Below are 24,842 nucleotides of genomic sequence, written 5' to 3'. Positions count from 1 at the left end.
ACTTGCATTGTTTATTGTGTCTGTCGATCAGCACAAGAATACCGTGTTAAGTAACTGGGAAAACTTCTACGCATTTATTTATCTTTCCTATTCTAACTTAGAAAATACGATCTTCTTGTGCTACTTTGAAAAATAAAATTTGAAAAGTAGAAGAAACCTCGCGAAAGAATGTAAACCTACTGATAATCAAACGATTTTTATAATACACATAAAATGTTTTGCAATACGTGTGAGTACTGGGAAAAATCGCGGCACATACAAAAGTATTTCTGTCTCCCTTTCGAACCCAGAGAATACGTTCACCCCGTGATAGTTTGCAAGTTTTTAAGTGACCGAAGCAAACGTTGAGCACTCTACATGTAGAGTATCTTTTCGGCTTATAGCTGAAAGAATCATATTTCAGAAAACATAAAAAGAGCCTGTTATACATCAAAAATCGTTATTAAAAGAACCAAAGCCACTTTCTGTATCTAGACACCTTGTAAGCAGGCTGTTTAGGTTCTTATATTCGTAACGCCACCGCCATGTAGCGCTCTGTATGAAAATCACTGGATGTGCTGTGTTGGGAGCTGTAGCAGGTTAGGTTTCCAAATCCTAATAACGACGCGCGCCAACAAAGACTCGCACCGCAGGCAGCCACGTGCGCTGGCTGGCTCAGAGAAAAATAACATAGACGCTAGCCTTGAGAAAAATTCCAGTATTCTTTACCAACGAATACCGCATGATAACTGCGTTTACGTTGAAACTCTGAGTACTATGAAGAGTAAAGGATTGCACCACATTTCACATGTAAAACTGTTTATTGAAAGATAATCTGCTTTTTAATTTAGTCTCTGCCACAAAACTTTTCACTTCACGTTACTAGTACTCTTTGTCACACTTAGAAACTGTTAACATGCAACTATGTTTTCAAGTTAACTATCCAGTCTAGAACCTAGGGAACATATTTAGACAATAATTACCACTGCATTGTGATAGTGAACAGAGGACACAGTGTTACTGTGTATGTACATTCTTGCTTGTTAGTTGCACGATTACCTAACGACTATAAGGCTTTCATACCTAGAACATATACTCCTAATGAGATTTTAAAGCAACATTTTGGTTTACTTGAAAAGACATTCTTTATTTGAAGTACATTCTGTGGGATTAAAGATGACTTAGCATTTGGTTTCTTTGACAGCTACACGATTATATCACGACGTTACTAATATGTGACACAATTTACATTGTTGCTTTTGCGATGTATCTGTTTTATATCTGCACAGTTTTTCTGTATTATTCTGGGAAGTAAAACATGTTTTAGTAGTAAGTTTTGTGGTATAGCTACAATGAGATAGCCTTTTTCGTAGCACAACAATACGTTAAATTATAGTACTTTCTTGATCACGGTAAGGTACGTAATAACTAAGATATCTATATGCAAAGCATTTCACTTTCGTTTATGATGAGGTAAGTACATTGACTTCAGCAGAACTTTGCTTACAGAGGACGATAACTACGACACTTCCACAGAATTATCTTACAGCAAGACGCACATTTAGCGCTACAGGACACGCATTTGAGTGATTAATTTTGTACTTAAAACATTTATTTTTAAAGATTTTTTAATTACAAGGATATAAAGGTTTTCCGTGATACATTTCATTCCATTGCTGTAATCTGTAACACTTGAGGGTATAATTACATTAATCCTCAGGGGGTACATGCTTACTTTGTGTACCATGTGTTTGACAAGCACAAGGAGCCCTAGCTAATATGGTACTTGCTTATACAACTTTACACATCGGTACCATATTCCTCTAAAACAGAATTATACAGCTATCTGATTATTTAACAGAGAAACAAACAGATGTTTACGCAATTACACAGTTGGATAACTTCACACTTATGAAACTGTATTTTGTATGTACTTTGTGAATTCTTCATATTTTTCAGAACCATTGTGATACTATGATAGCTTTGAATGATGTATTTGGCATGGGAGCATGATTTTTAAAGTACGTTTGAGGTAGATGACACTATTGAAATGAGAGGAGAATATTTTTTTAGGTTTTGAAATTATTCGAGGAAGCTACGACGATTTTGAGAATTGACTGAGATGTTATGATATTATTACGATGACGATGTGTATTATGCTGTTGAGGTATGTTTATGATCAGTAAGCAGATGCTATATGAGGAATTTGATTATGCTATATATTTATTATGATGAAATATTGAAGTGTCGACGAATATGTGTATAGGTAATAAGTTAAGGAATAATGAGTAGTGGTTAAGCACTCTGATTTGTGAAAAAGGATGTTGGAAACCAAGAATCGTACATTAAGAGTTATGAAAGGTGTGTAAATGGGTGAATGTATCACAATGCCGGCGAAAATTTTTTGGACACTGTTATATTCATAGGATTTTGTTTCTACACATTTGCAACGCAAATTCTAGTCCTGTGAAATTTTTTATATGAGACTGCCACTGTAGTGCAAACTGGTGTCGTAAATATTTCGGTAAGAAAGCTAAGTGACCTTGACGTAATGCGTTATGGGCGACCAGCTGTGCGAGTCGTCTGGAGAAAAAGCCATTAGGTGAAAAAAAAAGAGACCATTAACCTCGCTATTGACATTCTATTGTAGAAAGCATCGCAAATACGGCATGCTCATTACTTTGAAACATATTGTACTGTGCTACTTACTGATATGCTTATGAATTGTGGGGAAATATTCTTACATCTGCAAACTTGATTATGACAAGTGTCTTTATACGAGAGTTTAGAGCTACTGACTTATGAAATGCCACATAGTTATTGAATGATGTTTTTATGCTTTGGTTTGCGTAATTGCTTATTTCATTTGATATCTGGTTTCCAGGTGTGTTGCAGCATTGGTTTTATAAAATAAAATTAAATGCATTTGCTAATGTGAACACTTTCTGTCAACAGATCTACTAAATAATAATTTTATGATCCACATTCTTCGAAAAATGAGCACTTGGAAAGAACAATAAGAAGGGACTAATAACAGTAACTGTATACATAATTTGGTTTTCAAGTACTTGATAATTTCTTTTGTAGAATAAATTGTGATGCATCACTCTAGTATTAAGATGTGACATAGATATTAAACATGGCCATGTTTACTGTATTATTTTTCCCGCTTGAGCTTTGTGATGTTTAGGTATAAGTTATAGCATTTACTGCTGCTGTTTGCCAGGCATAGTGCTACTAAATTTCATGTTGTATTACTCTGTTAAGCCAGTTTTACTAATGATTTATTTTTCTTGTTGTTAAACATTGGCTAATATTAGTTGTAATGTTGCATTTGCTCTGCTAATTTAGATTTACTGCTGCTTGCTTTGCCAATTTGCATTTTTTGTCATTGCTGTTTGCGTTAATTGTTTTGTGCTGCTGCATTGCCTCGTCCCTTAGTTTAGCATCCGAGCTCAGTAGATTTAAGTTAGCTTAAGATGGGGTAGGCTATATGAGAGAACGAGCTGTGATGAATTGCAAGAAATGCATTGAGAAGCTATAAGAAAATGGTTTGGCCAAAAAAGTATTTTGAAAGAGGATATGAACAAAAAAGTAGCGTTTAGGGACAACAGGTTTAAGTAGGATTTTCTTGGAAATAAATGATAAGGTAAGATAATGGAAAATAAATAATGAGGTAAGAAATATGTGAACATATAAATACAGAAAGCATGCATGGATTGAATTTTTTTGGTGCAAATACATGTTGAAATAAGACGAAAATCTATGGAATGAAGTTTTGGGTTGGACTGCAGTACCAAATGTTACACTGAAAACAAACCCTGCCCTTTCCTCTTGTGTTATTCTGCAATGTGTTTTTGTACTCGTTTGTATTTGTGTTTTTCCTGTCTTTATGTGTTTAGCTAATACGATTTATGTTGTAGAATTTTTCTAGTACTAAGCTACATTCACTATGATGAGGAATACTGTTATCCTCAAATATAATTTGCATTAATAATATGTTATTTTCTTTGTAAAGATGTTTATAGACAATATTAATTCTGTTCTGTTTTAATGCTCATGTGTGAAATCAATGTTTAGAAAACTATTCTCATTATTTTAATTGTTTACTTATGTCATAATTCCTGTAACACTGATGTATCTGTTTATTTCCATTCTTTTGTAAAGCCTGCACTACAAATGTTATCTGTATTATCATGTTCTTTAATGATGTATTTTGTACCTTTGTAATTGTATTCTTATGTTGTAAATTTATAATTGTATAGACACCAGTTCCTCAAATTAAGTAACTTGTAAGCATTCATTTCACTGCACACATTTCTGTTGGTCATAGTAATGCACAATATGTGAGAAGTTGGGCTGTTAGTGTTTGCACGTGTGTTAATAATTCAGCAAGGAACTGGTTAATAGCATTTCTGGTTCTAAGGACATTTCAAAAAAAATTTTTGTGAGTGCACAAGTGGTGATTCATGGACTTGCTATATTGTCCGCAAGACTCTTCGATGGTGATTGTGCACTTGCACAGTCGCAACAGATGGCTACTGGCCATCTCTACGAGGACTACGGTGGGTCTGCATCTTTGATGGCCCAACAATACCATTATTTCTACAAGGACTGCAGTGGGACTGCATCGTTGATGGCCCACTAATACCATTATTTCTACAAGGACTACAGTGGGTCTGCATCTTTGATGGCCCACCAATACCATTATTTCTACAAGGACTGCACTGGGTCTGCACCTCTGGTGGCCCACCTATACCGTAATCGCTACCAGGACTACAGTGGGTCTGCTCTGTGATGACCTACCTACCTATATTCTTCAAAACTTCGACTGACTCTGCTGTGGGTTTGCTCTCTTGTGAACCATTACCTGTCTGCATGTCAAGAGTCAGCATTAAAATTTTAGCTTTCGACCAACATTGTATTAATAAGTGAGTGCAATTGATATCTTTGTTATTGTAATTATGAAAAAATTTTCAAATCTGTATTGGCCACTGCCCAAAACAATTTGTAAATTTTTTTGTGGGGAGCATGGGGGCTATGTAAGTAGGCTGTTTAGGTTCTTATATTGGTAACGCCACCGCCACGTAGCGCTCTGTATGAAAATCACTGGCTGTGCTGTGTGCAGTCTGTGGCTGGTTTGCATTGTTGTTGGCTATTGTAGTGTTGGGCAGCTGTATGTGAACAGCGCGTAGCGTTGCGCAGTTGGATGTGAGCCGCCAGCAGTGGTGTATGTGGGGAGAGAGATGGCGGAATTTTGAGAGCGGATGATCCGGACGTGTGTCCATCAGAGACAGTACATTTGTAAGACTGGATGTCATGAACTGCTATATATATGATGACTTTTGAACATTATTAAGGTAAATACATTATTTGTTCTCTATCAAAATCTTGCATTTGCTAATTATGCCTATCAGTAGTTAGTGCCTTCAGTAGTTTGAATCTTTTATTTAGCTGGCAGTAGTGGTGCTCGCTGTATTGCAGTAGTTCGAGTAACGAAGTTTTTTGTGAGATAAGTGATTTGTGAAAGGTATAGGTTAATGTTAGTCAGGGCCATTCTTTTGTAGGGATTATTGAAAGTCAGATTGCGTTGCGCCAAAAATATTGTATGTCAGTTTAAGCACAGTCTTGTATAATTTTTCTAAGGGTACGTTTCAACCTCACTTACAACAAATGATTTATAATTGTTGATACTGTGTCAATTGTACATAGTTATTGTCATACATAATATAAAACAAGTTTCCACTTGCTGTTTGTTGGGACTAATTTTCGGGAAAGCAAGAAGAATTACTTTTTCAAAAATGAGGTCAGCAGTCCGAATAGCATAAATACAAACGAAATTTTACGTATTTTGAAGAATAATTCAATAAGAAAATCGACGAGTGTAATCACTGAAGACAAGCTTCAAACGAAGTCCACAATGAAATTGCGTAAGAAACTAAAATCTTTTTATAATTACTTTACCAGCCTGGCAAGCCTAGACTCAAGTTACATTATACAGGCTTAAGACTTACTATATACGTTTAAATGCTTACCGCAGCATTGCAGGACCATCACAGGTATCCCAGAACATCATCTTCATCCTTGCTGTCTGATAAAGACGAATCCTAATCGTGAAGATTAATTATGAAAGGCTCCATCACCGAGTTTCTGTCTATTTCCTTTTTAACATATTCTTCCTGAATTGTTCCCGTCTATCTGACGCAGTTTGTCCATGCAGATATGCTTACGTTGTCCACAGCTTCGTATGTGAGTCTTTCTACGTCAGCAGTTCGGAAGGTGCTGTTTCTTTCTGAGATATTTGCTGTAACTTGTGCCCATACCAGCTCAATTGGATTGTAATGGCAGTGATATGGTGGTAACTTGATTACTCGGCGACCATGCTGTCTTGCCAGTTCATCTATCTCGTAAGTGCGGTATTTAGGCTTGTATGCATTTACGAGCATGAATAACTCTGCTCTGGTCTGTGACGCTGTGTGAGGAATTCCATTAGACGACAACCATGAAATAATTTCATCCTTCCTGGTATTTGAAGTATGAGCCTTATTCCCTTGTACAGTGTGCACACTTCTGTTGGCCATGACAATTACAGAATTCTTTGCCATGTGCGGAAGTTGCTGTTGCACAAACCACCGCTTGAAGACAGCATAGATCATTTCAGAGTGATGTTCATTTGTTTCCTTCGTCTCTGATGCTTCAAATATTAATTTACTCTCTGGTATGAAGCCTGTCTCTGCAGAACCAACGTGAAGCACAATAAGGCGTCTCTCTTTTCCCACAGGAACCTTCAGGCCACCAACATCGTCACTTGTCTTCCACCACATTGGTCTTTAATGGTTCTGGTGAATATATGGTTTATCGAGATAATAAATACATGATTTTCCTGCTTGTTTTATCTTGTGCATTTCTCTCAAGAACACATTTCTTGCTGCTACAGTGTCACTTCTCTCTAAGAGCAGTTTTCATCCGTCATTGCTCATTCTGTGTTTAAATCCCATCTGCCTTAATATTCCGAACATGGCAGATTTCCTGCCATTGAAACTTTCGGCTTCTTTCATGTAGAACATAATTTATCTGCCCTAGGCACGTTGGCTATACATGTCGAATATTTTGCACCGTAACACATTCTTGCTGAAATCGTTGAGCTCAGTTACGAGTTTCTTTCGAATTCGGCACTTACCAGGCGACTTAAAAATAGGTGGTTCGTTCTCTTTAGTAGATGCTTTGGCTTCTCTGGCGATCCATTGTACAGTTCTCATACCGATACCACACGCCTCTGCTGTTCGTTCTTGGCACTTGGCAACACTGGGCGACGCTTTTCTGTCAGCTGTAGCTGCCCCTTGCACCTCCCATCTAAAGAACTGATACACGCAAAATATTATTTCTCTCGCCTGCCTGTGTAATACTGGGTGAGATTTGCTGTTGTCACTCATATTACCACAATGCCTTGGAATAACTTCCCAAAAAGCACCACACACAATGCTAAAACCAGTCGTAAACTTGCTCCACACAGAAAGATATTAAATTGGGCGCTCGCTACGGCTGACTGACTCCTATTGGTTGGAAGGTCACGTGACTTCCATGCTACTGCGCATCCAGTCCTCACCCGCCAAGTTACATGACGGCCACCCTATAGCTCCTGGAGGTTTGACATAAAGGATTTGAAACGCCATATGTAAGACAAAATAACCGCTTCTGTCCCAGTACCCACCAGAATACAGAGGTCCAGACAATAAGTTGATGGTTTCAGTTGTGTGATGAGCTCTTTGCGGACAGACATTGTGATGCAACACTTCAACAGCAGACGTAGTAGTTTGCTGCGAGTTGCTAACCTTAGTTTTTCTCCAACAGTTCACTGAAAGACTCGCTGATGGTGGCTATTCCCTTTGTCACGTACGCTTCCAGTTTGGAGTGTGGTGGACATTGGACTGGCGGTTGTCTCCTTCTTCACGTGTGTCACTCGTCCGGCACTTGCAAGTATTTAGATCCACAAATAAGCAGTTCTACATGGCACAGCACTGATCCCGTTTATTTTCCGAAAGTCTACAATAAATTTAAGCCCATTTCCCCCATATGACCAAAGAAATCTTATCATTGTTCGTTATTCCTCTTAACAGCGGATCGGTCATATTTACGCTACCACTACAGAATGCAAATGACTTGGTCGGTGTCGAATGGCGCATACATGATTTAATTGGTAAAAGTGTGATTGGGCAGAAAGCAATGAAAGAATTTTAAAGCTATTTGATGACGAAAGTGTAGATAATTTTTTACTCTCCGTCATATATATATGATGGACAAAAACAATCTGAAAAGCTTCTAAGGGTTTTCGAAGGTAAGTTGTGCTGAGAAGTAATTGTTAAGAACAAAATAAGATATAATTTTAAAACTGTGTTTTAACAAAAGTGTAGACAATTTTTTGCTCTCCCTCTTGTATACAGGGTGGTCAGAAACATCTTGAAAAACTTGTAAGGGTGTTGCAGGGTAGGTTGTACTGAGAAATAACTGTTAATAAAAAAATTTGAGTTATTAGGTCTAAAACTTTGGTTCCGCCGTTTTGTCTCGAAGTTCTAAGCTTTATTGTGGAAAACGTACAAAAAATTTACATTTTAAAGTATTGGCCACCGCTGGATACTGCTTTCTCCCACCTCTCTGGCAGCATACGAGTCTTGCAGCGGAAGAACTGTTGAGGAGATACATAAATCGATCCTATTTTGCCCTTGTTATTATGGCCGGAAGTGCTGGTGAGCCAGGCCATATGCCACGGATCTAAAAAAGGTGGTAGTCAGAGACGGCAATGTCTGGAGAACACGGTAGGTGAGATAAGACTTTCCACTTCAGCGTTCCTATTCTGGCGGGTTTTTCGATATAGGTTCGATCACTATTATGCTGCAAAATCACCTTTTCATTTATACTACTGTATTGTGGCCGTTTGTTCGTCAGTGCTCGGCTCATACCTATTAGTTGCTTTCGATAACGATCTCCTGTAGTTGTTTCTGTCAGAATCAATAGCTTCGTAGTCCTTCTGTCTCTCATCATCAAGCCGGTCTTCGACATCAAAATCACCGTCCTCGAAGAGTTGAAAACATTATCTGCACTTTCTTTCAAAAACAGGTGCCTGACCATTAGACGTATCCAGCAGTTAATAAGCCTCAGCCGCAAATTTCTTCATGTTAAAGTAGAAAATTAAAACTTCCCTCAAATGTCGAGAACTGAGCTTGTAAGTAGACATATTCAATGGAGAATAACTTTATTATGCAATCACAAATCGATTAATATTGTGATGGTTTACAAATACCTATGCCTATTGCATGACACTGACGAACTATCATCTGCACCATCACTTACTGCTACTGTCATCCATAGCAAAATGGCGGAAGGAAAATTTTAGACCTAATAAGTATCAATGAAGTTAGTCGATTAGGACACTGCGCGTGCAAATTCAACCGGTCCACCAGAGAAAGTTTCCTAAAATCGAACAAGAGGGCTATGCGAAAATTGGACGTGGGACAGTAGTAAGGATAGAAAGAGAGTCAAAGGCTCAGCAATGTCGTGCGGTCTCATCTACCCTATAAGAATAACTGGCACTAATTGTGTCTTGAGGGGCCGTTTGAATGTGCACAAGCAGCCGCCTGATTGTCGAACTTCAATGCTAATTAGCTCGGAAACTGCACAACTTATCACATTTTTTCATAACAATTATTTGTCAACACAATCTAACCTGCAACACCATTACTAGCTTTCCAGATTGTTTCTGACCACCTTGTATGTATCTGTATTTGCCGACGTTAGTCTGTTATACTGAAATGCTTGTTTATCCTAAAAGGGTGCTTAGAATTTGAGGTAATTATGTCGAAAAACGGCTGTATGTATCACCTCCTATCATGCTTTTTGTGCAGCTGACAGTTACTCGCTAGTGTGGAAGACATATTATCTTTACCCCTGTACCTAGTTAAAATCAATTATCAGTGTTGGAAAGTCCGTAGCATCTGAATAGGTGGATAAGAGACAATGACGTGGAGTGGATCCTCTTTGCTCTGTAGGACATGACGTCATGGAACTTCCATGCTCTATCTCAGATACCATGGTACCTGTAAAACTCAACATATTTTTCCTCGAGCCCTAGCGACCGTTTTTTTACCGTGATTTAATTTTGACTTATTTTGCTTTGTCCATCTCCTTAGTTGAATGGGCTGCGTCTCTGACCGCCATGCAGCAGGACTGAATTCGATTCCCAGCTGGGTCGGAGTTTTTCTCCGCTCGGGGATTGCGTGTTGTGGTGTTCACATCATTCTTTCATTATCATCGACACTCAAGTCGCCCAGTGTAGTTGTTAACTGAAAGACTCATAACTCAACGGCTGAACTTCCCCACGTTGAGACTCGCAGTTATCAATGCCAGATGATTATTTCATTTCATACTTTGCTTCCTTTTTAAATTATCGCCACTTCATGGCACGTGTACTCTCTTCGAGATAACTTCTGACTGTGCCTGCAATTGCATGTTGTCAAGAGCTCTGTATAGCCTGATAACCAGTTCTGTGGTTTACTTCCATGTAGATTATTTTTTTCGTATCTTTCTGAGGCTGCTTGCTCAAGCCTTCAGCTCACGTTGTCTTCAACTTAATCTCATTACTGTCTCAACAAATGTGCATTATGCATTTTTGGAACTTTATGTAATACTTCAACAGCTGGTGACAAAACGTCTTCGTAACTTTTATCATCACTACACCACAAAATAAAGAGTATAAATTACGATGCTCTATTTATTTTATTCTATTTTCAAACAATTTTGGCTACAGAACACCACGGATCCTGATTTTCTAAACTGTTTACGGCGGTTATATCGCAACTTTCCTTGGTAGTTGAAAACATCGCGCAAAATTTGAGCATCTAAACTATAGGATAGATACATTTTCTGCCTCAATTCAAACATCATATGAAGTAAAAGTGATGAGCATACGGTAATTGAAGTTTTTGGTATTAAATAGCACATCATACATGTACATGGTTACTTACATATACCAAGTCTAAAAGATGGCTTTCAAGGTCCTTTCAAAAAACGGGAGCTTTTCGAAACCTCTGAGTCATGCGAGTGTAATGCGACATAGCGGGAGACAGCCAGGAGCGACGCGCAGCCTCACGCTGTCCCCCGTTGTGTCAGCGGCTCAGCTGCTATCGCATGCATGTGGCAGAGGAACCTCATTTCCTGGCTTGCGGCTCCTCAGAGCTGTCCGCCACGTGACACTGCCGTCTGAGTGGCAGCGTGGCAAACGCATGGAGGCAGCGACGAGCTGCGGTGTAGTCTACCCTGCAGGCGCGCGCGCACTGTGGCTCGCCTAGAGCGTGTCACCGATGTATTTCCGGCGGACTTCACTGCCTTTCGCATGCAGCGCAGAGGGCGCTGGTGCAAACACCTGCAAAGTCGCAGAAGATGAGAATCATATGGAGAAAAGGCTCAAAATATAAGTATAACTGAATAAATAATTACGATTACTTCTTAAAAACTAAATGCAGTAAACTCTCGTTTATTCAGGTTTATCAGCACTGCACTAATCTAAAATCTACATCTCTATCTTCATGGCTACTCTGCAAATCACACCTAAATGCCTGGTGGAAGGTCCGTCGAACCACCTTCACAATAATTATGATATTCCTTCCTCGAACGGCGCGTAGAAAAATCGAACATCTATATCTTTCCGTGCCGCTTTCATTTGCCTTATTTTATTACGATGGTCGTTTCTCCCTATGTAGATCGGCGTCTACAAAATATTTTCACATTTGGAGGAAAGAGTTGGTGACAAATTTCGTGAGAAGAGCCCGCCGCAACGAGAAACGCCAACGTTTATCATGTCAGTGACACACTCTCCCCTACTGCCCAATGACGTAAAACGTGCTGTTCTTCTTTGATCTTTCTCGATCTACTCCGTTAATCTTATGTGATCAAGATCCCACACTGTGCAGCAGCACTCAAAAAGAGGATGTTCAAGTATAGTGTAGACAGTTTCTTTAGTAAATTTGTTGCATCTTCTGCGTGTTCTGCCAATAAAACACATTCTTTGGTTCGTCTTCCCCACCACGTTTTCTGTGACTTCTTTCCAATTTAAGCTGTTCGTAATTGTATTTAGTTGAATTTATGGCCTTTAGATTTGACTGATTTATCGTGTAACCGAAGTTTAACTGCCGGCCGGAGTGGCCGAGCGGTTCTAGGCGCTACAGTCAGAACTGCGCGACCGCTACGGTCGCAGGTTCGAATCCTGCCTCGGGCGTAGAAGTGTGTGATGTCCTTAGGTTAGTTAGGTTTAAGTAGTTCTACGTTCTAGGGGACTGATGACCCCAGAAGTTGAGTCCCATTGTGCTCAGAGCCATTTGAACCATTTTTTAAGTTTAACTGATTACAAGAAACTAAAAATAAAAAACATAGATAATCCAAAATACCCATATCATTACTTGAAACTGATTTTACTGAACGTACTACATGTCACACATAAAAGCAGACTGCATTACTTACGCGTTACTCGCCGGGAACTGTGAACCTATTTACTAAATGATATTTGAAACGATCTGTACTTCCTACTGCTTACTTCTAGTGCACTTCCGGGAAACAACAGATCGATTTTTGTGTTCTTCATTCATTTTTTTCTGCTCTAAGATACTCTTTTCCGGAGAGTCAAAATTTCTTCCATTCCATTAGGCCGTCTGGTACAATAATCGTATGTAGGATATTAGAATTAAAAACAGTCTATGTAGCGACCAAGACTGTTTTTAATTCACATACAATACATTAGTACAGTGAAACGAATTTTTTCGTGCATAATAATAGATCAACGCCTATCACTGATGTACTGGACACTCCATTAGACTATCTGGTACAGAAACTGTATGATTAACATTCACATACAAAACATCAGTAGAGTGAAACGAATTTTGTCCTGCGTAATAGACGCTGAGCAAAGCAACCAATAATACACTCCTGGAAATGGAAAAAAGAACACATTGACACCGGTGTGTCAGACCCACCATACTTGCTCCGGACACTGCGAGAGGGCTGTACAAGCAATGATCACACGCACGGCACAGCGGACACACCAGGAACCGCGGTGTTGGCCGTCGAATGGCGCTAGCTGCGCAGCATTTGTGCACCGCCGCCGTCAGTGTCAGCCAGTTTGCCGTGGCATACGGAGCTCCATCGCAGTCTTTAACACTGGTAGCATGCCGCGACAGCGTGGACGTGAACCGTATGTGCAGTTGACGGACTTTGAGCGAGAGCGTATAGTGGGCATGCGGGAGGCCGGGTGGACGTACCGCCGAATTGCTCAACACGTGGGGCGTGAGGTCTCCACAGTACATCGATGTTGTCGCCAGTGGTCGGCGGAAGGTGCACGTGCCCGTCGACCTGGGACCGGACCGCAGCGACGCACGGATGCACGCCAAGACCGTAGGATCCTACGCAGTGCCGTAGGGGACTGCACCGCCACTTCCCAGCAAATTAGGGACACTGTTGCTCCTGTATCGGCGAGGACCATTCGCAACCGTCTCCATGAAGCTGGGCTACGGTCCCGCACACCGTTAGGCCGTCTTCCGCTCACGCCCCAACATCGTGCAGCCCGCTTCCAGTGGTGTTGCGACAGGCGTGAATGGAGGGACGAATGGAGACGTGTCGTCTTCAGCGATGAGAGTCGCTTCTGCCTTGGTGCCAATGATGGTCGTATGCGTGTTTGGCGCCGTGCAGGTGAGCGCCACAATCAGGACTGCATACGACCGAGGCACACAGGGCCAACACCCGGCATCATGGTGTGGGGAGCGATCTCCTACACTGGCCGTACACCACTGGTGATCGTCGAGGGGACACTGAATAGTGCACGGTACATCCAAACCGTCATCGAACCCATCGTTCTACCATTCCTAGACCGGCAAGGGAACGTGCTGTTCCAACAGGACAATGCACGTCCGCATGTATCCCGTGCCACCCAACGTGCTCTAGAAGGTGTAAGTCAACTACCCTGGCCAGCAAGATCTCCGGATCTGTCCCCCATTGAGCATGTTTGGGACTGGATGAAGCGTCGTCTCACGCGGTCTGCACGTCCAGCACGAACGCTGGTCCAACTGAGGCGCCAGGTGGAAATGGCATGGCAAGCCGTTCCACAGGACTACATCCAGCATCTCTACGATCGTCTCCATGGGAGAATAGCAGCCTGCATTGCTGCGAAAGGTGGATATACACTGTACTAGTGCCGACATTGTGCATGCTCTGTTGCCTGTGTCTATGTGCCTGTGGTTCTGTCAGTGTGATCATGTGATGTATCTGACCCCAGGAATGTGTCAATAAAGTTTCCCCTTCCTGGGACAATGAATTCACGGTGTTCTTATTTCAATTTCCAGGAGTGTAGTTTCATAAGAACCCCAACGGATAGAAACGACAGCCACGTGAAACAAGAGCACGTACCGCACTGTTGAGCCAGTAGACGGTAGTATGGAACACCTGTGTATCTCACGAGTGTGGTGCAACAGTTAATATGGAAATATATTAGCAAGTGCAGAGCGAGTAAGAAGTTCTCGATTTGTTTTTTTAAAAGAAATTAAAATTGAAGGCAAGCACCCAAGACATTTATTACAAGAGAAGATTTTTTTTTTAAACTCGTTGTATATAGTATACAATTTTATAAGCTCGGTGGTGTTCTAGAACTTAGCCGCATTCAGAAAATCTCGTAGTTGTGGGTTTCATTAGCGGCAGCTGCTTCGTTTAGGTAGACGGACCTCTTGAGATTGTTGCCTCAGTATCAGATTTGACCTCTGGCGCTAAAGTTCTTATTCTGGACTAAGCACGCGTTGAGTTACCAGTTAAGCTTTCATATCTTCGTTTACAGTTCTTTTGTTATCAATAGCTATACATTTCAAAACTTCTCGCAGCGCGGTTTTCTGATGTGATGGGTGGAGACGAAGAGAAGTGCCGACACAAGATGATCAAAAGTTTTTGCGAAATTTAATGAACGGGAAATACAATGCAAAAGCTACCTGAAATCGTACAGTACCATCTCCGTTTGCCAGATACGAATGCATCTGCCGACAGAGTATTTTAGTTGATGACTTCCACGTGGAAGGAAAAATAAACTCTTAAAGTTGAAACGCTACGTGCAATGGTTATTGTAAATTTTGATGTGGGTTGTTCTGTAAACTTTATTTGAAATTATAAACCAAAACAAAGGAATAAAGACTACCATTCAAATGGGAAGTATGTTTCCAGAAATAAATGAACACTTCAGTTACGCTTCTTTCCTAATTCAGCGCAACCATCACCTTCAGACAGCTGCCCTCAATCACCATACACAGCCACATGAATGTACCGTACTGTCTTTTACTTTCTTCCCTTTCTTCATAAAATTAGTCGCTTTAGTTATAATGGGTAGCCTTATATGCACAGGTAAAAACAGAACTTTAAGACGATGCATAGACGGCAAGAGTACAGCTTCTAAAATATATATAAAAGTACTGCGTGGGTACAATTAACGTTAGTTGTCGCATAAAAAGCTGGAAGGCGTACAAAACGAACACAAATTAACGTGCCTGCCGGAGTGAGTGAAATATGGAGCGGCGCAGTCGCTCGCACGACATTAGACGCATCGGCGTGTCAGAGAAAAGAACAACGAGATGACTGCATCGCAACATTGTTGTAACTCTGGAACTGTTATGATTTCTGATTAACCCAAATTCGGGACATCCGGAGTCCCGATGGAGAGCAACGCTTTAACAGATCCCTGAAAATCGAGACATTCCGCGAAAATTGTTACCCCTGGCAATACTAGATAACACAAAGAAAACTAATAATGTTGGTTGATAATGCCGTGTGTAGAGAGAATATTGTAAAACGAAATCATAAAATATATTTAGGAGTGTTTAATGTGAATATCTGAAGTTATGTAAATATTGTAATTCGTTTGGTTCCAGGAATGGTGGCCAGGTTGAGAGACACTAGGCTGAGTAAAGTATTGACCATAATAACAAGGTGTTAAATAGGCATGCGAACCAGAGTTCGGGGTCTTTTGTCAGTTTTTCGTTGGGCTGCTACAATATTATGAAGAGACATAGTCACTTTAATGTAAGCATGGTATTTCAGGCTTAGAAATATTTCGATGTCCAACAGGATTTACAATATCTGAGAACTCTAAATACTGGTGAACTAGTCACATTTCGGTAATCAGTGACTGTATAATTCTGACCGCAGATAAATTTTGTTGAGGTTCAATGACTCAAACACTGAGGTGACAGAAGTCGTTTGATACCTCGTAATATTGTGTCGGACCTCCTTTTGCCTCGCGCAGTGTAGCAGCTCCGCTTGGCTTGGAATCAAAAAGTCGTTAGAAGTCCCCTGCGAAAATATTAAGCCATGCTTCCTCTACAGCCGTCCATAAGTGCGTAAGTATTGCTGGTGCAAGATTTTACACATGAACTGACCGCTCGATTATGTCCCTTAAATGTTCGATTTGATTCATATCGGGTGATCTGGATGGTCAAATCTTTCGCTCGAATTGTCCAGAATATTCTTCAAACCAGTCGCGAACAGTTGTGACCTGGTGACATTGCGCATTGTCATCCGTCGTTGTTTTGGAAACATGAAGCCCATGAATGACTGCAAATGGTCTCTAAGTACTGTACACAACCAGGACACAGTCAGTTCCGTGTAAACACAGTCCTCACTGTTTTGGAGCCACGGCAAGTTCGCACACTGTCTTGTTGGCAATTTGGGGCCATAGCTTCGTGGGGTCTGTTCTACACTCGAACCCTGCCAACTGAAACAGGGACTCATCTGACCAGGCCATGATTTTCTAGTTGCCTAGGGTCCACTCGAAATGGTCACGAGTCCAAGAGGGGCACTGCAGGCGATGTCGTGCAGTTAGCGAAGGTACTCGCATTGGTCATACTTCGCCGCAGTGTCCTGATGTATACGTCCCACATTGATAACCGCAATTATTTCACGAAGTGTTTGTCCATTAGCGTTGACAGCTCTACGCAAACGCTGCTGCTCTCGGTCGTTAAGTGAACGCCGTCGTCCACTTTGTTGTCCGTAGTGAGAGGTAATGTCTGATATTTGGTATTCTGGGCACACTCCTGACACTATGGACCTCGGAATATTTAACTCCCTAACGATTTCTGAAACCCAATATCCCATGCGTCTAGCTCGAACATCCATTCCACGTTCGAAGCCTGTTAATTCCCGTGGTGCAGCCACGGGAATTAACCATTTCACATTAGTCATCTGAGTACAGATGATAACTGCGCTAATTCTCTGCCTTTTATACCTTGCGTACGTGATGCTCCCGTTATCTATGTATGTACATATCGCAACCATTACATCTCTGTATGTAGCTTTTGAGCTTATAGTCTGTACCTTCTAGTGACTGTAAAATGCTCTGCGTGTATCACATCATCAATTATGATTCAATAATATGCTGAGTTAATGATCTACGTGAAGCTTACATTCGGGTTCAAATTGTCTGCGATTAGCTGAATTAATAGTCAGCCACGGATAACATTTCTGGTGTAGCCCACATTACTATCGTAGATATCAATTGTTAATGTTTTTCCTTATAAAGATCACTATCCATGTATTGATTTATGTGATTATTTCTCTATTGTCTTTGCCAACACTTGTACTTTGTGAATAATCTATGCTTCTATGAGTACATGGGCTTAAAGTAATAGTGCAAGACCGAATCCGTTTTGACTATATGTGCCGCATTAGCATCTAGTTTAGGAACAACCAATTGATATTGACGGGGCATTAGTTGCACTTTATTGTTACCGAAGCCGCATGGAATGAACGCGCCCAACGGATTAAGGGTGAGCTCAGACCTGTCGGACACCCTAGGTGTTGTTTTCAGGCGGTTTCTCACATCCGACTAGACGAAGATCGGGCTGGTACCCACGTTCCGCCTCAGTTAAATGATTCGCAAACACTTCGAACACATTCTCACATTGTCACATGGTATAACATTACATACACACGGATGGAGATCCGTCCTGGTTGTAAGGAGAGGAGAGGTAGGGGGGTGTAACAGGAAAGGCATCTTGACACCCTCTAACAGTGCTAAATCCAGATTAACATGCAGGTGCTGTGAAGATACGGGATAAGTCTAGGAAACAAAGAAGACTTTTTCTGCCTATTCCACTGTAACCACAATGTTTTGCTTGGTTCAGTTATCTGGGGTAGTCTCTTCTCAAGGTAATGTTACCTTTGATCTGTTTTTGTTTATGAACAAGACTTTTGCTGCGTTTGAATCTGCGGCGAATTTCTCTCTGCTTTCGAAAAAGCTTTATTATACGCAGCAGTTGAAGTAACGCAGCTGTTGAAGGTTGTCTCACAATTTTGCCCATCATTGTCCATGGCGTATTGCACAATACTCTTGAACTTTGTTCATTTATACTCAACTTATTCATTCTTAGAAATTAATTATGTTAACTACTCAGGTAATCAAAAATCTGGTACTTGTTGTGCTTACTAGACAGGAATTTTTTCCTACGTTTCTTAACATTCGTACTGACATCTGTAGTATGAGTTATGACAATTGTCTTGTGAGCACTGACTCCTAGCTGTGCGTTAACTGAGTCGAAAAGACTCGGCAGTACCATTCGTTCGTCATTCAGATTTACTTGTATTTTGAAAGTTTTCGCTTTCTTTCTCTGCCTATTTGACATGCAAACTAAAGAATGAAACCTAAGTGGTGCTGTCGTTGTACAGATCTTCGGTCTGCCGACCAAACACTCCTTCAACCAGTACTTCATCAGAGGGCGGGGTAAAAGTTTGAGGTCAGCTCATCGCTCTCCTACCTGTTGATATCGCCTTTTGGGACTCCTCACTGAAGTGAGCAGATCCTCTTTGAGTTCTTCCAGCAAGGAAAGATACGTGGCTACCTGCAAAGGTGGAAACTTTCTTTAACAGTACTAGCGAAGAATTGCAAATCTGCGGTACCGTTCTTAATGGTGACCTTATTTACTTAACAGGTTAATTCCTATTACAGGAAACGTAGCCGCAATTGCGAATACGAACATCCATCAGCTATATAAGGAATGGTAACAAGGAAAATTTGTGTCGGACCGGGACTTGAATCCAAATTTCTCGCTCTATGCAAGTGGTCCCTTAACAGCTTGTGCTATCCATGCACGACTAACTGCTAGACCCAAACTTCCATAAGTCGTTGCTCCTGTGTCACAACCTATACGCTTACACACATTAAGTAATTCCCATACAGAAACGAATATTGTATCGTTCTTCTTAACAAAACTGGCACTGAAGTATCGTATTTATCCACCGATACCAGGCAACGACATACAATAAAAAAACGTCCTCCCTCGTACGGTATTTCATAATGCGTGTACGATTACACGTTGTGACGCAGGAAGGACGACCTATGGAACTTTGGGTCTGGTGATAAGTCGTGTAAGGACACCCAAAGCAGTTTTCCCTCTGTAATAATAATAATGATAATAATAATAATAATAATAATACACCCCATGGAGGCCCGGGAAAAGAATAGGCCTCCGGTATGTTCTGCCAGTTGTAAAAGGAGACAAAAGAACGAACCACTAATAGGGCTAACCCCCCTTTAAGTGTGATTAGTTGGTTCAGGACAGAACTAATGAAGCCTCGGACAAGTGCCGTCATGGTCGGGGACGACACTTGAACCCTATGCCCGTCCACAATGGTAACGACACTGCTAGCCACACGGGGAATGATTTAAATCCAAATAGAGGTGTTTTACAGGGTATGCTTCCTGCAACCACTCTAGAAGGAAAACAAAGACAGAGGATGACATGGTCAGATGAAGGTAACCAACACCTCATGTTCTGTTATTACCAGCAACAAACTTAGGAAACAACACAACTGGATACAGACCACAAATACACACAACATTTATTACCAGATACCCAGAATTAAAATTTTTAACAGAACAACGATTAGCTGATCAGATCCGTGTAATAATCAAAAATAACAGGATACCCCAGTCAGAATTAGAAAACATCAAGCAAGTGCAACAAATACTGGAACAAAATAATGTGCAATCAGAAGAAGAAGAAAATACAGTAATGGACTCAAACATCCCAGAGCAAACAAACAAAGATCAACACGCATCAATTAAACAATCAGAGGAAAACGAAATCATTAGAAAGCCACCAGAACAAGCACAAATAGAACACGAAGTGACACACGTTAGATCTAGAAGAAAAATTTCAGCTGACATATATAAAATACAAAGACACAAATACAGACATTAGACCATTTTTGCATAGACCACCAAATAACCCACAAGTCGAAACAACAATAACTACTATCAACACAATCATACACAACAAAATAATTGAAAATACAACTATGGAAGAGTTACAACTACTGGTTTATATAGGAGCACTCACTACACTAAATATACACACTAGGCAGAGATCAGAACCAACCAACACACAGAAGAAACCCACAAAACCAGCATGGCAACACAGGCTACAGAATAGAAAAACTGAGAAAATACATCATACAGCTAACACAGTTTTTAAGAAATGAAATATCACACAAAAAAACGAAAAAGGTTAGGTGAAATCTCATAACAAGAAGCGATAGAGCAATTAGATGACAAGAAGCAGAAATTACAAGCATTGGCCAAACGACTTAGAAGATACAAAAAAAGTGAAAATAGAAGGAAACAAAACCAAACATTCACACAAACCAAAAGAAATTTTACCAGACAATAGATAACACACACATTAAAAAAGACAATCCACCAAACATAAAAAACATGGAACACTTCTGGAGCAGCATGTGGTCAAACCCAGTACAACATAACAGACATGAACAGTGGATACAAGCAGAAACAGACATATACAATATGATACTACAAATGCCTGAAGTGATAATTTTGCAACATGAAGTCACCCGAGCAATTAATTCTATGCACAATTGGAAAGCCCCTGGAAAAGATAAAATAGCAAATTTCTGGTTGAAGAAGTTTATCTCAACATATTCACATCTAACTAAATTATTTAACAGTTACATTGCAGACCCATACACATTCCCTGATACACTTACACATGGAATAACTTATCTGAAACCTAAAGATCAAGCAGACACAGCAAACCCAGCAAAATATCGCCCCATAACATGCCTACCAACAATATACAAAATATTAACTTCAGTCATTACACAGAAATTAATGACACATACAAAACATAACAAAATTATAAATGAAGAACAAAAAGGCTGCTGCAAAGGAGCATGAGGATGTAAAAAGCAACTGATAATAGATGCAGAGGTGACATATCAAGCTAAAACTAAACAAAGGTCGCTACACTACGCATACATTGATTACTAAAAAGCTTTTGATGGTGTACCGCTCTCATACATCTACATCTACATCTACATCCATACTCCGCAAGCCACCTGACGGTGTGTGGCGGAGGGTACCTTCAGTACCTCTATCGGTTCTCCCTTCTATTCCAGTCTCGTATTGTTCGTGGAAAGAAGGATTGTCGGTATGCCTCTGTGTGGGCTCTAATCTCTCTGATTTTATCCTCATGGTCTCTTCGCGAGATATACGTAGGAGGGAGCAATATACTGCTTGACTCTTCGGTGAAGGTATGTTCTCGAAACTTTGACAAAAGCCCGTACCGAGCTACTGAGCGTCTCTCCTGCAGAGTCTTCCACTGGAGTTTATCTATCATCTCCGTAACGCTTTCGCTATTACTAAATGATCCTGTAACGAATCGCGCTGCTCTCCGTTGGATCTTCTCTATATCTTCTATCAACCCTATCATAGTTACTACAAATATTGGAAATATACAAAGTAGATCCTAAATTGATACAGTTCCTAAACATAGTAATGAAAAATTGGAAAACCACACTTAATATCCAAACAAATTCAAATAATATCACATCACAGCCAATACAGATTAAGCATGGAATATACCAAGGAGACTCATTAAGTCCTTTCTGGTTCTGCCTTGCTCTCAACCCACTATCCAACATGCTAAATAATACAAATTATGGATATAATATTACTGGAACATACCAACACAAAATCACACACTTGCTGTACATGGATGATCTAAAACTACTGGCAGCAACAAATCAACAACTCAACCAATTACTAAAGATAACAGAAGAATTCACCAATGATATAAATATGGCTTTTGGAACAGACAAATGTAAGAAAAATAGCATAGTCAAGGGAAAACACACTAAACAAGAAGTTTACATATTGGATAACCACAGCAACTGCATAGAAGCGATCGAAAAAACAGATGCCTATAAATATCTGGGACACAGACAAAAGTAGGAATAGATAATTCAAATATTAAAGAAAAAGTAAAATATAGACAGACTAACAAAAATACTGAAAACAGAATTGACAGCAAGAAACAAGGCAAAAGCTTTAAATACTTATGCTATACCAATAGTGACCTACTCATATGGAGTAGTGAAATAGAGTAACACAGACCTAGAAGCACTCAATACACTTACACGATCACAATGCCACAAATATAGAATACATCACATACATTCAGCAACAGAAAGATTCACATTAAGCAGAAAGGAAGGAGGAAGGGGATTTATCGACATAAAAACCTACATTATGGAGAGGTAGACAATTTAAGAAAATTCTTTATAGAACGAGCAGAAACTAGCAAAATACACAAAGCAGTCACTCATATAAATACATCGGCTGCACCATTGCAATTTTATAACCACTTCTACAACCCTTTAGATCACATAACATCAACAGAAAGTAAATTGTAAAAAGAAAACACTACATGGCAAGCACCCGTATCACATCAATCAAGACACATCCAACACATGGCTAAGAAAAGGCAATATATACAGCAAGACGGAAGGATTCATGATTGCAATACAGAATCAAACAATAAACACCAGATATTACAACAAGCATATTATTAAAGATCCCAATACCACAACAGATAAATGCCGACTTTGCAAACAACAAATAGAAACAGTAGATCACATCACAAGCGGATGTACAATACTAGCAAATACAGAATACCCCAGAAGACATGAGAATGTAGCAAAAATAATACATCAACAACTTGCCATACAACATAAACTAATAAAACAACACGTTCCCACATACAAGTATGCACTACAAAATGTACTGGAGAATGATGAATACAAATTATACTGGAACAGAACCATTATAACAGATAAAACAACACCACATAACAAACCTGACATCATACTCACCAATAAAAAGAAGAAATAAACACAACTAATCGAAACTTCCATACCCAGTACTACAAATATACAGAAGATAACAGGAGAAAAAATTGAAAAATATATCCAACTGGCTGAGGAAGTCAAGGACATGTGGCATCAGGATAAAGTTGATATTATACCAATTATACTATCAACTACAGGAGTCATACCACACAATATCGACCAGTACATCAACGCAATACAGCTATATCCAAACGTATATATACAACTACAGAAATCTGTAATTATTGATACATGTCCAATTACCCGGAAGTTCCTAAATGCAATGTAACATATACTGTAATGTTAAAAGGAAGTCACCCTTGATCAAGGTCTGCGTCACTTTCCATTTTTAACCAAACATAACATCTGAGTAAGGAAAGAAAATAATAATAATAATAATAATAATAATAAAACTGAGTGGATCAACACTGGACTTGAAACGGTGTCATGGGACGTCCGCCCCCAAAAAATGCAAAGAACAATGATAAACAAAATGAGATCATATGAAAAGTGGTTCAGGCGACCACTCTCGTCAGGCGGGAAATTAGTATTCTAGTCCCTGTCCGGCAGTAATTTTCTTTCTTATCATTCCCTTATGCAGTTGATGGTTGATTGTATCTGAAACTGTGAATATAGTTGCTGTGTTTAGTAACGGCTGTAGTTGCCGCAATGCCAGTTCCTTCGGACATGCATGAATGTCCAAAGGAACATTGCATCGATCTTTTTAACAGTACAGCCCCTGAAATATCGTGTAAATTTCTATCAGGTTCGTTGTAGCTATAGATCTGTAGTTTTTTTCGGTATATTACCGATGATTACTTCATCTATCAAATACTCTTATTGTTCCTTATGTCACAAATGCTTCCTGTTGATCTTCAGGTTGCATGAAGATGAGTGATTCTTAAGTTATATTTCTAGCTTGCACCTGGAACTTTGAGTGTTGTATGCAAGTCTCACCAATAAACTGGGTCAAGTATTTATTTCAGATTGACGTATTGACGCCAAATTTCTTATAAATTTTTCTGCAGATAAAGCAAATGTTAATTTCGAAAGTCATAATTCCGTGTTTTAGGTGCTGTTTGATAAAAAATAATATGTCCAGCACATATTTTACTCAACAGTGCGAAATTTCGTTGGAGTTTCAGTAAATTTTGAAGGCTGATTGCAGAACACACAGGCTGTTGAAGTGGTATGTAAGCTTAACTGAGGATACAAAATTTATTTAAAACTTTATTTTTAAAATCACAGCACTGAACACATACACTGGTAACAACATGTATAAATTTCATTAAAATAAGTTTATTACAACCGGCACTTTCCCAAGAATTGTACCCTCAAAAAATGTAACATTAAAATAAATATTTTGAAAACTTGAAATATCGCAAAATGTTGGATAGATGGTTCAAAGAATGTCAACCAAATTGACAGTAAATTGCTGCATCAAAATCCTTTAGAAATGAAGCTTGTGATGCGTGCACATTGGACATAACATCTGAACTGTCTTCTCAAGCCCAGGGTGTTAACAGATTCTCTATATAAATATGAACCTGGCCCTGTAAGGTTGCTAATATTAGTTGCGGATCGTAACAAATAATTAGAAATGCAGCTGT

The sequence above is a fragment of the Schistocerca cancellata genome, chromosome 5 (assembly GCF_023864275.1).
Source record: "Schistocerca cancellata isolate TAMUIC-IGC-003103 chromosome 5, iqSchCanc2.1, whole genome shotgun sequence".
Classification (NCBI taxonomy): Eukaryota; Metazoa; Arthropoda; class Insecta; order Orthoptera; family Acrididae; genus Schistocerca; species Schistocerca cancellata.
The sequence above is the reverse complement of the archived record's forward strand: the minus strand, read 5'-3'. Positions refer to the sequence as shown.